We start from the raw sequence: 19,186 nt of genomic DNA on the forward strand, positions 1-19,186 counted from the left end.
TATATAACGTTATACGTTATATGGTAATACTATATAACGTTATACGTTATATGGTAATACTATATAACGTTATACGTTATATGGTAATACTATATAACGTTATACGTCATAACGTAATACTATATAACGTTATACGTTATAACGTAATACTATATAACGTTATACGTCATAACGTAATACTATATAACGTTATACGTTATAACGTAATACTATATAACGTTATACGTTATAACGTAATACTATATAACGTTATACGTTTTAACGTAATACTATATAACCTTATTCGTTATAACGTAATACTATATAACGTTATCCGTTTTATCGTAATACTATATAACGTTATGCGTTATAACGTAATACTATATAACGTTATACGTTATATGGTAAAACTATATAACGTTATACGTTATATGGTAATACTATATAACGTTATACGTTATAACGTAATACTATATAACGTTATACGTTTTAACGTAATACTATATAACCTTATTCGTTATAACGTAATACTATATAACGTTATACGTTTTATCGTAATACTATATAACGTTATGCGTTATAACGTAATACTATATAACGTTATACGTTATATGGTAATACTATGTAACGTTATACGTTATATGGTAATACTATATAACGTTATACGTTATATGGTAATACTATATAACGTTATACGTCATAACGTAATTCTATATAACGTTATACGTTATAACGTAATACTATATAACGTTATACGTTATATGGTAATACTATATAACATTATACGTTATACGGTAATACTATATAACGTTATACGTTATAACGTAATACTATATAACGTTATACGTTATAACGTAATACTATGTTACGTTATACGTTATATGGTAACACTATATAGCGTTATACGTCATAACGTAATACTATATAACGTTATACGTTATAACGCAATACTATATAACGTTATACGTTATAACTTAATACTATATAACGTTATACGTTATATGGTAACACTATATAACGTTATACGTTATAACGTAATACTATATAACGTTATACGTTATAACGTAATACTATATAACGTTATACATTATATGATAATACTATATAACGTTATACGTTATAACGTAATACTATATAACGTTATACGTTATAACGTAATACTATATAACGTTATACGTTATAACGTAATACTATATAACGTTATACGTCATAACGTAATACTATGTAACGTTATACGTCATAACGTAATACTATATTACGTTATACGTCATAACGTAATACTATATTACGTTATACGTTATAACGTAATACTATATAACGTTATACGTTATAACGTAATACTATATAACGTTATACGTTATATGTTATTACTATATAACGTTATACGTCATAACGTAATACTATATAACGTTATACGTTATAACGTAATACTATATAACGTTATACGTTATAACGTAATACTATATAACGTTATACGTTATAACGTAATACTATGTAACGTTATACGTTATATGGTAACATTATATAACGTTATACGTCATAACGTAATACTATATTACGTTATACGTCATAACGTAATACTATATTACGTTATACGTTATAACGTAATACTATATAACGTTATACGTTATAACGTAATACTATATAACGTTATACGTTATAACGTAATACTATATAACGTTATACGTTATAACGTAATACTATATAACGTTATACGTTATATGTTATTACTATATAACGTTATACGTCATAACGTAATGCTATATAACGTTATACGTTATAACGTAATACTATATAACGTTATACGTTATAACGTAATACTATATAACGTTATACGTTATAACGTAATACTATGTAACGTTATACGTTATATGGTAACATTATATAACGTTATACGTCATAACGTAATACTATATTACGTTATACGTTATAACGTAATACTATATAATGTTATACGTTATAACGTAATACTATATGACGTTATACGTTATATGGTAATACTATATAACGAAATACTATATAAGGTATACGTTATAAAGTAATACTATATAACGTTATACGTTATAACGTAATACTATGTAACGTTATACGTTATAACGTAATACTATATAACGTTATACGTTATAACGTAATACTATATAACGTTATGCGTTATATGGTAATACTATATAACGATATACAATATAAGGTATACGTTATAAAGTAATACTATATAACGTTATACGTTATAACGTAATACTATGTAACGTTATACGTTATAACGTAATACTATATAACGTTATACGTTATAACGTAATACTATATAACGTTATACGTTATAACGTAATACTATATAACGTTATACGTTATAACGTAATACTATATAACGTTATACGTTATATGTTATTACTATATAACGTTATACGTCATAACGTAATGCTATATAACGTTATACGTTATAACGTAATACTATATAACGTTATACGTTATAACGTAATACTATATAACGTTATACGTTATAACGTAATACTATGTAACGTTATACGTTATATGGTAACATTATATAACGTTATACGTCATAACGTAATACTATATTACGTTACACGTTATAACGTAATACTATATACTGTTATACGTTATAACGTAATACTATATGACGTTATACGTTATATGGTAATACTATATAACGATATACTATATAAGGTATACGTTATAAAGTAATACTATATAACGTTATACGTTATAACGTAATACTATATAACGTTATACGTTATAACGTAATACTATATAACGTTATACGTTATAACGTAATACTATGTAACGTTATACGTTATATGGTAACATTATATAACGTTATACGTCATAACGTAATACTATATTACGTTATACGTCATAACGTAATACTATATTACGTTATACGTTATAACGTAATACTATATAACGTTATACGTTATAACGTAATACTATATAACGTTATACGTTATAACGTAATACTATATAACGTTATACGTTATAACGTAATACTATATAACGTTATACGTTATATGTTATTACTATATAACGTTATACGTCATAACGTAATGCTATATAACGTTATACGTTATAACGTAATACTATATAACGTTATACGTTATAACGTAATACTATATAACGTTATACGTTATAACGTAATACTATGTAACGTTATACGTTATATGGTAACATTATATAACGTTATACGTCATAACGTAATACTATATTACGTTATACGTTATAACGTAATACTATATAACGTTATGCGTTATATGGTAATACTATATAACGATATACTATATAAGGTATACGTTATAAAGTAATACTATATAACGTTATACGTTATAACGTAATACTATGTAACGTTATACGTTATAACGTAATACTATATAACGTTATACGTTATAACGTAATACTATATAACGTTATGCGTTATATGGTAATACTATATAACGATATACTATATAAGGTATACGTTATAAAGTAATACTATATAACGTTATACGTTATAACGTAATACTATGTAACGTTATACGTTATAACGTAATACTATATAACGTTATACGTTATAACGTAATACTATATAACGTTATACGTTATAACGTAATACTATGTAACGTTATACGTTATAACGTAATACTATATAACGTTATACGTTATAACGTAATACTATATACCGTTATACGTTTTAACGTAATACTATATAACCTTACTCGTTATAACGTAATACTATATAACGTTATACGTTTTACCGTAATACTATATAACGTTATGCGTTATAACGTAATACTATATAACGTTATACGTTATATGTTAATACTATATAACGTTATACGTTATATGGTAATACTATATAACGTTATGCGTTATATGGTAATACTATATAACGTTATACGTTATAACGTAATACTATATAACGTTATGCGTTATAACGTAATACTATATAACGTTATACGTTATATGGTAATACTATATAACGTTATACGTTATATGGTAATACTATATAACGTTATACGTTATATGGTAATACTATATAACGTTATACGTTATATGGTAATACTATATAACGTTATACGTCATAACGTAATACTATATAACGTTATACGTTATAACGTAATACTATATAACGTTATACGTTATATGGTAATACTATATAACATTATACGTTATATGGTAATACTATATAACGTTATACGTTATAACGTAATACTATATAACGTTATACGTTATAACGTAATACTATGTTACGTTATACGTTATATGGTAACACTATATAGCGTTATACGTCATAACGTAATACTATATAACGTTATACGTTATAACGCAATACTATATAACGTTATACGTTATAACTTAATACTATATAACGTTATACGTTATATGGTAACACTATATAACGTTATACGTTATAACGTAATACTATATAACGTTATACGTTATAACGTAATACTATATAACGTTATACATTATATGATAATACTATATAACGTTATACGTTATAACGTAATACTATATAACGTTATACGTTATAACGTAATACTATATAACGTTATACGTTATAACGTAATACTATATAACGTTATACGTCATAACGTAATACTATGTAACGTTATACGTCATAACGTAATACTATATTACGTTATACGTCATAACGTAATACTATATTACGTTATACGTTATAACGTCATACTATATAACGTTATACGTTATAACGTAATACTATATAACGTTATACGTTATAACGTAATACTATATAACGTTATACGTTATAACGTAATACTATATAACGTTATACGTTATATGTTATTACTATATAACGTTATACGTCATAACGTAATGCTATATAACGTTATACGTTATAACGTAATACTATATAACGTTATACGTTATAACGTAATACTATATAACGTTATACGTTATAACGTAATACTATGTAACGTTATACGTTATAACGTAATACTATATAACGTTATACGTTATAACGTAATACTATATAACGTTATACGTTATAACGTAATACTATATAACGTTATACGTTATAACGTAATACTATATAACGTTATACGTTATATGTTATTACTATATAACGTTATACGTCATAACGTAATGCTATATAACGTTATACGTTATAACGTAATACTATATAACGTTATACGTTATAACGTAATACTATATAACGTTATACGTTATAACGTAATACTATGTAACGTTATACGTTATAACGTAATACTATATAACGTTATACGTTATAACGTAATACTATATAACGTTATACGTTATAACGTAATACTATATGACGTTATACGTTATATGGTAATACTATATAACGAAATACTATATAAGGTATTCGTTATAAAGTAATACTATATAACGTTATACGTTATAACGTAATACTATGTAACGTTATACGTTATAACGTAATACTATATAACGTTATACGTTATAACGTAATACTATATAACGTTATGCGTTATATGGTAATACTATATAACGATATACTATATAAGGTATACGTTATAAAGTAATACTATATAACGTTATACGTTATAACGTATTACTATGTAACGTTATACGTTATAACGTAATACTATATAACGTTATACATTATAACGTAATACTATATAACGTTATACGTTATAACGTAATACTATGTAACGTTATACGTTATATGGTAACATTATATAACGTTATACGTCATAACGTAATACTATATTACGTTACACGTTATAACGTAATACTATATAATGTTATACGTTATAACGTAATACTATATGACGTTATACGTTATATGGTAATACTATATAACGATATACTATATAAGGTATACGTTATAAAGTAATACTATATAACGTTATACGTTATAGCGTAATACTATATAACGTTATACGTTATAACGTAATACTATATAACGTTATACGTTATAACGTAATACTATATAACGTTATGCGTTATATGGTAATACTATATAACGATATACTATATAAGGTATACGTTATAAAGTAATACTATATAACGTTATACGTTATAACGTAATACTATGTAACGTTATACGTTATAACGTAATACTATATAACGTTATACGTTTTATCGTAATACTATATAACGTTATGCGTTATAACGTAATACTATATTACGTTATACGTTATATGGTAATACTATATAACGTTATACGTTATATGGTAATACTATAAAACGTTATACGTCATAACGTAATACTATATAACGTTATACGTTATAACGTAATACTATATAACGTTATACGTTATATGGTAATACTATATAACGTTATACGTTATAACGTAGTACTATATAACGTTATACGTTATAACGTAATACTATGTTACGTTATACGTTATATGGTAATACTATATAACCTTATACGTTATAACGTAATACTATATAACGTTATACGTTATAACGTAATACTATATAACGTTATACGTTATATAGTATTACTATATAGCGTTATACGTTATAACGTAATACTATATAACGTTATACGTTATAACGTAATACTATATAACGTTATACGTTATAACGTAACACTATATAACGTTATACGTTATAACGTAATACTATATAACGTTATACGTTATAGCGTAATACTATATGACGTTATACGTTATATGGTAATACTATATAACCTTATACGTTATAACGTAATACTATATAACGTTATACGTTATATGGTATTACTATATAGCGTTATACGTTATAACGTAATACTATATAACGTTATACGTTATAACGTAACACTATATAACGTTATACGTCATAACGTAATACTATATTACTTTATACGTTATAACGTAATACTATATGACGTTATACGTTATATGGTAATACTATATAACCTTATACGTTATAACGTAATACTATATAACGTTATACGTTATATGGTATTACTATATAGCGTTATACGTTATAACGTAATACTATATAACGTTATACGTTATAACGTAATACTATATAACGTTATACGTTATAACGTAATACTATATAACGTTATACGTTCTAACGTATTACTATATAACGTTATACGTTATAACGTAATACTATATTACGTTATACTATATAACGTATACGTTATAAAGTAATACTATATAACGTTATACGTTATATGGTAATACTATATAACGTTATACGTTCTAACGTATTACTATATAACGTTATACGTTATAACGTAATACTATATGACGTTATACGTTATACGGTAATACTATATAACCTTATACGTTATAACGTAATACTATATAACGTTATACGTCTTAACGTAATACTATATAACCTTATTCGTTATAACGTAATACTATATAACGTTATACGTTTTACCGTAATACTATATAACGTTATACGTTATAACGTAATACTATATGACGTTATACGTTATATGGTAATACTATATAACCTTATACGTTATAACGTAATACTATATAACGTTATACGTTATATGGTATTACTATATAACGTTATACGTTATAACGTAATACTATATAACGTTATACGTTACAACGTAATGCTATATAACGTTATACGTTATATGGTAATACTATAAAACGTTATACTATATAAAGTATACGTTATAAAGTAATACTATATAACGTTATACGTTATAACGTAATACTATATAACGTTATACGTTATAACGTAATACCATGTTACGTTATACGTTATATTGTAACACTATATAACGTTATACGTCATAACGTAATACTATATTACGTTATACGTTATAACGTAATACTATATAACGTTATACGCTATAACGTAATACTATATGACGTTATACGTTATATGGTAATACTATATAATCTTATACGTTATAACGTAATACTATATAACGTTATACGTTATATGGTATTACTATATAGCGTTATACGTTATAACGTAATACTATATAACGTTATACGTTATAACGTAATACTATATAACGTTATACGTTATAACGTAATACTATATAACGTTATACGTTATAACGTAATACTATATAACGTTATACGTCATAACGCAATACTATATAACGTTATACGTTATAACGTAATACTATGTAACGTTATACGTTATATAGTAACACTATATAACGTTATACGTCATAACGTAATACTATACTACGTTATACGTTATAACGTAATACTATATAATGTTATACGTTATAACGTAATACTATATGACGTTATACGTTATATGGTAATACTATATAACCTTATACGTTATAACGTAAAACTATATAACGTTATACGTTTTAACGTAATACTATATAACGTTATACGTTATAACGTAATACTATATAACGTTATACGTTATAACGTAATACTATATAACGTTATACGTCATAACGTAATACTATATAACGTTATACGTTATAACGTAATACTATGTAACGTTATACGTTATATAGTAACACTATATAACGTTATACGTCATAACGTAATACTATACTACGTTATACGTTATAACGTATTACTATATAATGTTATACGTTATAACGTAATACTATATAACCTTATTCGTTATAACGTAATACTATATAACGTTATACGTTTTACCGTAATACTATATAGCGTTATGCGTTATAACGTAATACTATATAACGTTATACGTTATATGGTAATACTATATAACGTTATACGTTATAACGTAATACTATATAACGTTATACGTTATAACGTAATACTATATAACGTTATACGTTATAACGTAATACTATATGACGTTATACGTTATATGGTAATACTATATAATCTTATACGTTATAACGTAATACTATATAACGTTATACGTTATATGGTATTACTATATAACGTTATACGTTATAACGTAATACTATATAACGTTATACGTCATAACGTAATACTATATAACGTTATACGTTATAACGTAATACTATGGAGCGTTATACGTTATATAGTAACACTATATAACGTTATACGTCATAACGTAATACTATACTACGTTATACGTTATAACGTATTACTATATAATGTTATACGTTATAACGTAATACTATATAACCTTATTCGTTATAACGTAATACTATATAACGTTATACGTTTTACCGTAATACTATATAGCGTTATGCGTTATAACGTAATACTATATAACGTTATACGTTATATTGTAATACTATATAACGTTATACGTTATATGGTAATACTACATAACGTTATACGTCATAACGTAATACTATATAACGTTATACGTTATAACGTAATACTATATAACGTTATACGTTATAACGCAATACTATATAGCGTTATACGTTATAACTTAATACTATATAACGTTATACGTTATATGTTATTACTATATAACGTTATACGTCATAACGTAATGCTATATAACGTTATACGTTATAACGTAATACTATATAACGTTATACGTTATAACGTAATACTATATAACGTTATACGTTATAACGTAATACTATGTAACGTTATACGTTATATGGTAACATTATATAACGTTATACGTCATAACGTAATACTATATTACGTTATACGTTATAACGTAATACTATATAATGTTATACGTTATAACGTAATACTATATGACGTTATACGTTATATGGTAATACTATATAATCTTATACGTTATAACGTAATACTATATAACGTTATACGTTATATGGTATTACTATATAGCGTTATACGTTATAACGTAATACTATATAACGTTATACGTTATAACGTAATACTATATAACGTTATACGTTATAACGTAATACTATATAACGTTATACGTCATAACGTAATACTATATAACGTTATACGTTATAACGTAATACTATGTAACGTTATACGTTATATAGTAACACTATATAACGTTATACGTCATAACGTAATACTATACTACGTTATACGTTATAACGTAATACTATATAATGTTATACGTTATAACGTAATACTATATGACGTTATACGTTATATGGTAATACTATATAACCTTATACGTTATAACGTAAAACTATATAACGTTATACGTTTTAACGTAATACTATATAACGTTATACGTTATAACGTAATACTATATAACGTTATACGTTATAACGTAATACTATATAACGTTATACGTCATAACGTAATACTATATAACGTTATACGTTATAACGTAATACTATGTAACGTTATACGTTATATAGTAACACTATATAACGTTATACGTCATAACGTAATACTATACTACGTTATACGTTATAACGTATTACTATATAATGTTATACGTTATAACGTAATACTATATAACCTTATTCGTTATAACGTAATACTATATAACGTTATACGTTTTACCGTAATACTATATAGCGTTATGCGTTATAACGTAATACTATATAACGTTATACGTTATATGGTAATACTATATAACGTTATACGTTATAACGTAATACTATATAACGTTATACGTTATAACGTAATACTATATAACGTTATACGTTATAACGTAATACTATATAACGTTATACGTTATAACGTAATACCATGTTACGTTATACGTTATATGGTAACACTATATAACGTTATACGTCATAACGTAATACTATATTACGTTATACGTTATAACGTAATACTATATAACGTTATACGTTATAACGTAATACTATATGACGTTATACGTTATATGGTAATACTATATAATCTTATACGTTATAACGTAATACTATATAACGTTATACGTTATATGGTATTACTATATAGCGTTATACGTTATAACGTAATACTATATAACGTTATACGTTATAACGTAATACTATATAACGTTATACGTTATAACGTAATACTATATAACGTTATACGTCATAACGTAATACTATATAACGTTATACGTCATAACGTAATACTATATAACGTTATACGTTATAACGTAATACTATGTAACGTTATACGTTATATAGTAACACTATATAACGTTATACGTCATAACGTAATACTATACTACGTTATACGTTATAACGTAATACTATATAATGTTATACGTTATAACGTAATACTATATGACGTTATACGTTATATGGTAATACTATATAACGATATACTATATAAGGTATACGTTATAAAGTAATACTATATAACGTTATACGTTATAACGTAATACTATGTAACGTTATACGTTATAACGTAATACTATATAGCGTTATACGTTATAACTTAATACTATATAACGTTATACGTTATATGTTATTACTATATAACGTTATACGTCATAACGTAATGCTATATAACGTTATACGTTATAACGTAATACTATATAACGTTATACGTTATAACGTAATACTATATAACGTTATACGTTATAACGTAATACTATGTAACGTTATACGTTATATGGTAACATTATATAACGTTATACGTCATAACGTAATACTATATTACGTTATACGTTATAACGTAATACTATATAATGTTATACGTTATAACGTAATACTATATGACGTTATACGTTATATGGTAATACTATATAACGATATACTATATAAGGTATACGTTATAAAGTAATACTATATAACGTTATACGTTATAACGTAATACTATGTAACGTTATACGTTATAACGTAATACTATATAACGTTATACGTTATAACGTAATACTATATAACGTTATGCGTTATATGGTAATACTATATAACGATATACTATATAAGGTATACGTTATAAAGTAATACTATATAACGTTATACGTTATAACGTAATACTATGTAACGTTATACGTTATAACGTAATACTATATAACGTTATACGTTTTATCGTAATACTATATAACGTTATACGTTATATGGTAATACTACATAACGTTATACGTTATAACGTAATACTATATAACGTTATACGTTATAACGTAATACTATGTTACGTTATACGTTATATGGTAATACTATATAACCTTATACGTTATAACGTAATACTATATAACGTTATACGTTATAACGTAATACTATATAACGTTATACGTTATATGGTATTACTATATAGCGTTATACGTTATAACGTAATACTATATAACGTTATACGTTATAACGTAATACTATATAACGTTATACGTTATAACGTAACACTATATAACGTTATACGTTATAACGTAATACTATATAACGTTATACGTTATAACGTAATACTATATAACGTTATACGTTATAACGTAATACTATATAACGTTATACGTTTTAACGTATTACTATATAACGTTATACGTCATAACGTAATACTATATTACGTTATACGTTATAACGTAATACTATATAATGTTATACGTTATAACGTAATACTATATGACGTTATACGTTATATGGTAATACTATATAACCTTATACGTTATAACGTAAAACTATATAACGTTATACGTTTTAACGTAATACTATATAACGTTATACGTTATAACGTAATACTATATAACGTTATACGTTATAACGTAATACTATATAACGTTATACGTCATAACGTAATACTATATAACGTTATACGTTATAACGTAATACTATGGAGCGTTATACGTTATATAGTAACACTATATAACGTTATACGTCATAACGTAATACTATACTACGTTATACGTTATAACGTATTACTATATAATGTTATACGTTATAACGTAATACTATATAACCTTATTCGTTATAACGTAATACTACATAACGTTATACGTTTTACCGTAATACTATATAGCGTTATGCGTTATAACGTAATACTATATAACGTTATACGTTATATTGTAATACTATATAACGTTATACGTTATATGGTAATACTACATAACGTTATACGTCATAACGTAATACTATATAACGTTATACGTTATAACGTAATACTATATAACGTTATACGTTATAACGCAATACTATATAGCGTTATACGTTATAACTTAATACTATATAACGTTATACGTTATATGTTATTACTATATAACGTTATACGTCATAACGTAATGCTATATAACGTTATACGTTATAACGTAATACTATATAACGTTATACGTTATAACGTAATACTATATAACGTTATACGTTATAACGTAATACTATGTAACGTTATACGTTATATGGTAACATTATATAACGTTATACGTCATAACGTAATACTATATTACGTTATACGTTATAACGTAATACTATATAATGTTATACGTTATAACGTAATACTATATGACGTTATACGTTATATGGTAATACTATATAATCTTATACGTTATAACGTAATACTATATAACGTTATACGTTATATGGTATTACTATATAGCGTTATACGTTATAACGTAATACTATATAACGTTATACGTTATAACGTAATACTATATAACGTTATACGTTATAACGTAATACTATATAACGTTATACGTCATAACGTAATACTATATAACGTTATACGTTATAACGTAATACTATGTAACGTTATACGTTATATAGTAACACTATATAACGTTATACGTCATAACGTAATACTATACTACGTTATACGTTATAACGTAATACTATATAATGTTATACGTTATAACGTAATACTATATGACGTTATACGTTATATGGTAATACTATATAACCTTATACGTTATAACGTAAAACTATATAACGTTATACGTTTTAACGTAATACTATATAACGTTATACGTTATAACGTAATACTATATAACGTTATACGTTATAACGTAATACTATATAACGTTATACGTCATAACGTAATACTATATAACGTTATACGTTATAACGTAATACTATGTAACGTTATACGTTATATAGTAACACTATATAACGTTATACGTCATAACGTAATACTATACTACGTTATACGTTATAACGTATTACTATATAATGTTATACGTTATAACGTAATACTATATAACCTTATTCGTTATAACGTAATACTATATAACGTTATACGTTTTACCGTAATACTATATAGCGTTATGCGTTATAACGTAATACTATATAACGTTATACGTTATATGGTAATACTATATAACGTTATACGTTATAACGTAATACTATATAACGTTATACGTTATAACGTAATACTATATAACGTTATACGTTATAACGTAATACTATATAACGTTATACGTTATAACGTAATACCATGTTACGTTATACGTTATATGGTAACACTATATAACGTTATACGTCATAACGTAATACTATATTACGTTATACGTTATAACGTAATACTATATAACGTTATACGTTATAACGTAATACTATATGACGTTATACGTTATATGGTAATACTATATAATCTTATACGTTATAACGTAATACTATATAACGTTATACGTTATATGGTATTACTATATAGCGTTATACGTTATAACGTAATACTATATAACGTTATACGTTATAACGTAATACTATATAACGTTATACGTTATAACGTAATACTATATAACGTTATACGTCATAACGTAATACTATATAACGTTATACGTTATAACGTAATACTATGTAACGTTATACGTTATATAGTAACACTATATAACGTTATACGTCATAACGTAATACTATACTACGTTATACGTTATAACGTAATACTATATAATGTTATACGTTATAACGTAATACTATATGACGTTATACGTTATATGGTAATACTATATAACGATATACTATATAAGGTATACGTTATAAAGTAATACTATATAACGTTATACGTTATAACGTAATACTATGTAACGTTATACGTTATAACGTAATACTATATAGCGTTATACGTTATAACTTAATACTATATAACGTTATACGTTATATGTTATTACTATATAACGTTATACGTCATAACGTAATGCTATATAACGTTATACGTTATAACGTAATACTATATAACGTTATACGTTATAACGTAATACTATATAACGTTATACGTTATAACGTAATACTATGTAACGTTATACGTTATATGGTAACATTATATAACGTTATACGTCATAACGTAATACTATATTACGTTATACGTTATAACGTAATACTATATAATGGTATACGTTATAACGTAATACTATATGACGTTATACGTTATATGGTAATACTATATAACGATATACTATATAAGGTATACGTTATAAAGTAATACTATATAACGTTATACGTTATAACGTAATACTATGTAACGTTATACGTTATAACGTAATACTATATAACGTTATACGTTATAACGTAATACTATATCACGTTATGCGTTATATGGTAATACTATATAACGATATACTATATAAGGTATACGTTATAAAGTAATACTATATAACGTTATACGTTATAACGTAATACTATGTAACGTTATACGTTATAACGTAATACTATATAACGTTATACGTTTTATCGTAATACTATATAACGTTATACGTTATATGGTAATACTACATAACGTTATACGTTATAACGTAATACTATATAACGTTATACGTTATAACGTAATACTATGTTACGTTATACGTTATATGGTAATACTATATAACCTTATACGTTATAACGTAATACTATATAACGTTATACGTTATAACGTAATACTATATAACGTTATACGTTATATGGTATTACTATATAGCGTTATACGTTATAACGTAATACTATATAACGTTATACGTTATAACGTAATACTATATAACGTTATACGTTATAACGTAACACTATATAACGTTATACGTTATAACGTAATACTATATAACGTTATACGTTATAACGTAATACTATATAACGTTATACGTTATAACGTAATACTATATAACGTTATACGTTTTAACGTATTACTATATAACGTTATACGTCATAACGTAATACTATATTACGTTATACGTTATAACGTAATACTATATAACGTTATACGTTATAGCGTAATACTATATGACGTTATACGTTATATGGTAATACTATATAACCTTATACGTTATAACGTAATACTATATAACGTTATACGTTATATGGTATTACTATATAGCGTTATACGTTATAACGTAATACTATATAACGTTATACGTTATAACGTAACACTATATAACGTTATACGTCATAACGTAATACTATATTACTTTATACGTTATAACGTAATACAATATGACGTTATACGTTATATGGTAATACTATATAACCTTATACGTTATAACGTAATACTATATAACGTTATACGTTATATGGTATTACTATATAGCGTTATACGTTATAACGTAATACTATATAACGTTATACGTTATAACGTAATACTATATAACGTTATACGTTATAACGTAATACTATATAACGTTATACGTTCTAACGTATTACTATATAACGTTATACGTCATAACGTAATACTATATTACGTTATACGTTATAACGGAATACTATATAACGTTATACGTTATAACGTAATACTGTATGACGTTATACGTTATATGGTAATACTATATAACCTTATACGTTATAACGTAATACTATATAACGTTATACGTTATATGGTATTACTATATAGCGTTATACGTTATAACGTAATACTATATAACGTTATACGTTATAACGTAATGCTATATAAAGTTATACGTTATATGGTAATACTATATAACGTTATACTATATAACGTATACGTTATAAAGTAATACTATATAACGTTATACGTTATATGGTAATACTATATAACGTTATACGTTCTAACGTATTACTATATAACGTTATACCTTATAACGTAATACTATATGACGTTATACGTTATACGGTAATACTATATAACCTTATACGTTATAACGTAATACTATATAACGTTATACGTCTTAACGTAATACTATATAACCTTATTCGTTATAACGTAATACTATATAACGTTATACGTTTTACCGTAATACTATATAGCGTTATGCGTTATAACGTAATACTATATAACGTTATACGTTATATGGTAATACTATATAACGTTATACGTTATATGGTAATACTATATAACGTTATACGTTATATGGTAATACTATATAACGTTATACGTCATAACGTAATACTATATAACGTTATACGTTATAACGTAATACTATATAACGTTATACGTTATAACGCAATACTATATAGCGTTATACGTTATAACTTAATACTATATAACGTTATACGTTATATGGTAACACTATATAACGTTATACGTCATAACGTAATACTATATTACTTTATACGTTATAACGTAATACTATATAACGTTATACGTTATAACGTAATACTATATAACGTTATTCGTTATAACGTAATACTATATAACGTTATTCGTTATAACGTAATACTATATAACGTTATACGTTATAACGTAATACTATATGACGTTATACGTTATATGGTAATACTATATAACCTTATACGTTATAACGTAATACTATATAACGTTATACGTTATATGGTATTACTATATAACGTTATACGTTATAACGTAATACTATATAACGTTATACGTTATAACGTAATGCTATATAACGTTATACGTTATATGGTAATACTATAAAACGTTATACTATATAAAGTATACGTTATAAAGTAATACTATATAACGGTATACGTTATAACGTAATACTATATAACGTTATACGTTATAACGTAATACTATATAACGTTATACGTTATAACGTAATACTATATAACGTTATACGTTATAACGTAATACCATGTTACGTTATACGTTATATGGTAACACTATATAACGTTATACGTCATAACGTAATACTATATTACGTTATACGTTATAACGTAATACTATATAACGTTATACGTTATAACGTAATACTATATGACGTTATACGTTATATGGTAATACTATATAATCTTATACGTTATAACGTAATACTATATAACGTTATACGTTATATGGTATTACTATATAGCGTTATACGTTATAACGTAATACTATATAACGTTATACGTTATAACGTAATACTATATAACGTTATACGTTATAACGTAATACTATATAACGTTATACGTCATAACGTAATACTATATAACGTTATACGTTATAACGTAATACTATGTAACGTTATACGTTATATAGTAACACTATATAACGTTATACGTCATAACGTAATACTATACTACGTTATACGTTATAACGTAATACTATATAATGTTATACGTTATAACGTAATACTATATGACGTTATACGTTATATGGTAATAATATATAACCTTATACGTTATAACGTAAAACTATATAACGTTATACGTTTTAACGTAATACTATATAACGTTATACGTTATAACGTAATACTATATAACGTTATACGTTATAACGTAATACTATATAACGTTATACGTCATAACGTAATACTATATAACGTTATACGTTATAACGTAATACTATGTAACGTTATACGTTATATAGTAACACTATATAACGTTATACGTCATAACGTAATACTATACTACGTTATACGTTATAACGTATTACTATATAATGTTATACGTTATAACGTAATACTATATAACCTTATTCGTTATAACGTAATACTATATAACGTTATACGTTTTACCGTAATACTATATAGCGTTATGCGTTATAACGTAATACTATATAACGTTATACGTTATATGGTAATACTATATAACGTTATACGTTATATGGTAATACTATATAACGTTATACGTTATATGGTAATACTATATAACGTTATACGTCATAACGTAATACTATATAACGTTATACGTTATAACGTAATACTATATAACGTTATACGTTATAACGCAATACTATATAGCGTTATACGTTATAACTTAATACTATATAACGTTATACGTTATATGGTAACACTATATAACGTTATACGTCATAACGTAATACTATATTACTTTATACGTTATAACGTAATACTATATAACGTTATACGTTATAACGTAATACTATATAACGTTATTCGTTATAACGTAATACTATATAACGTTATTCGTTATAACGTAATACTATATAACGTTATACGTTATAACGTAATACTATATGACGTTATACGTTATATGGTAATACTATATAACCTTATACGTTATAACGTAATACTATATAACGTTATACGTTATATGGTATTACTATATAACCTTATACGTTATAACTTAATACTATATAACGTTATACGTTATATGTTATTACTATATAACGTTATACGTCATAACGTAATGCTATATAACGTTATACGTTATAACGTAATACTATATAACGTTATACGTTATAACGTAATACTATATAACGTTATACGTTATAACGTAATACTATGTAACGTTATACGTTATATGGTAACATTATATAACGTTATACGTCAT

Source organism: Bombus flavifrons, chromosome 3 (genome assembly GCF_040668555.2).
Source record: "Bombus flavifrons isolate JBK064 chromosome 3, iyBomFlav1_principal, whole genome shotgun sequence".
In the NCBI taxonomy this organism is placed as follows: domain Eukaryota; kingdom Metazoa; phylum Arthropoda; class Insecta; order Hymenoptera; family Apidae; genus Bombus; species Bombus flavifrons.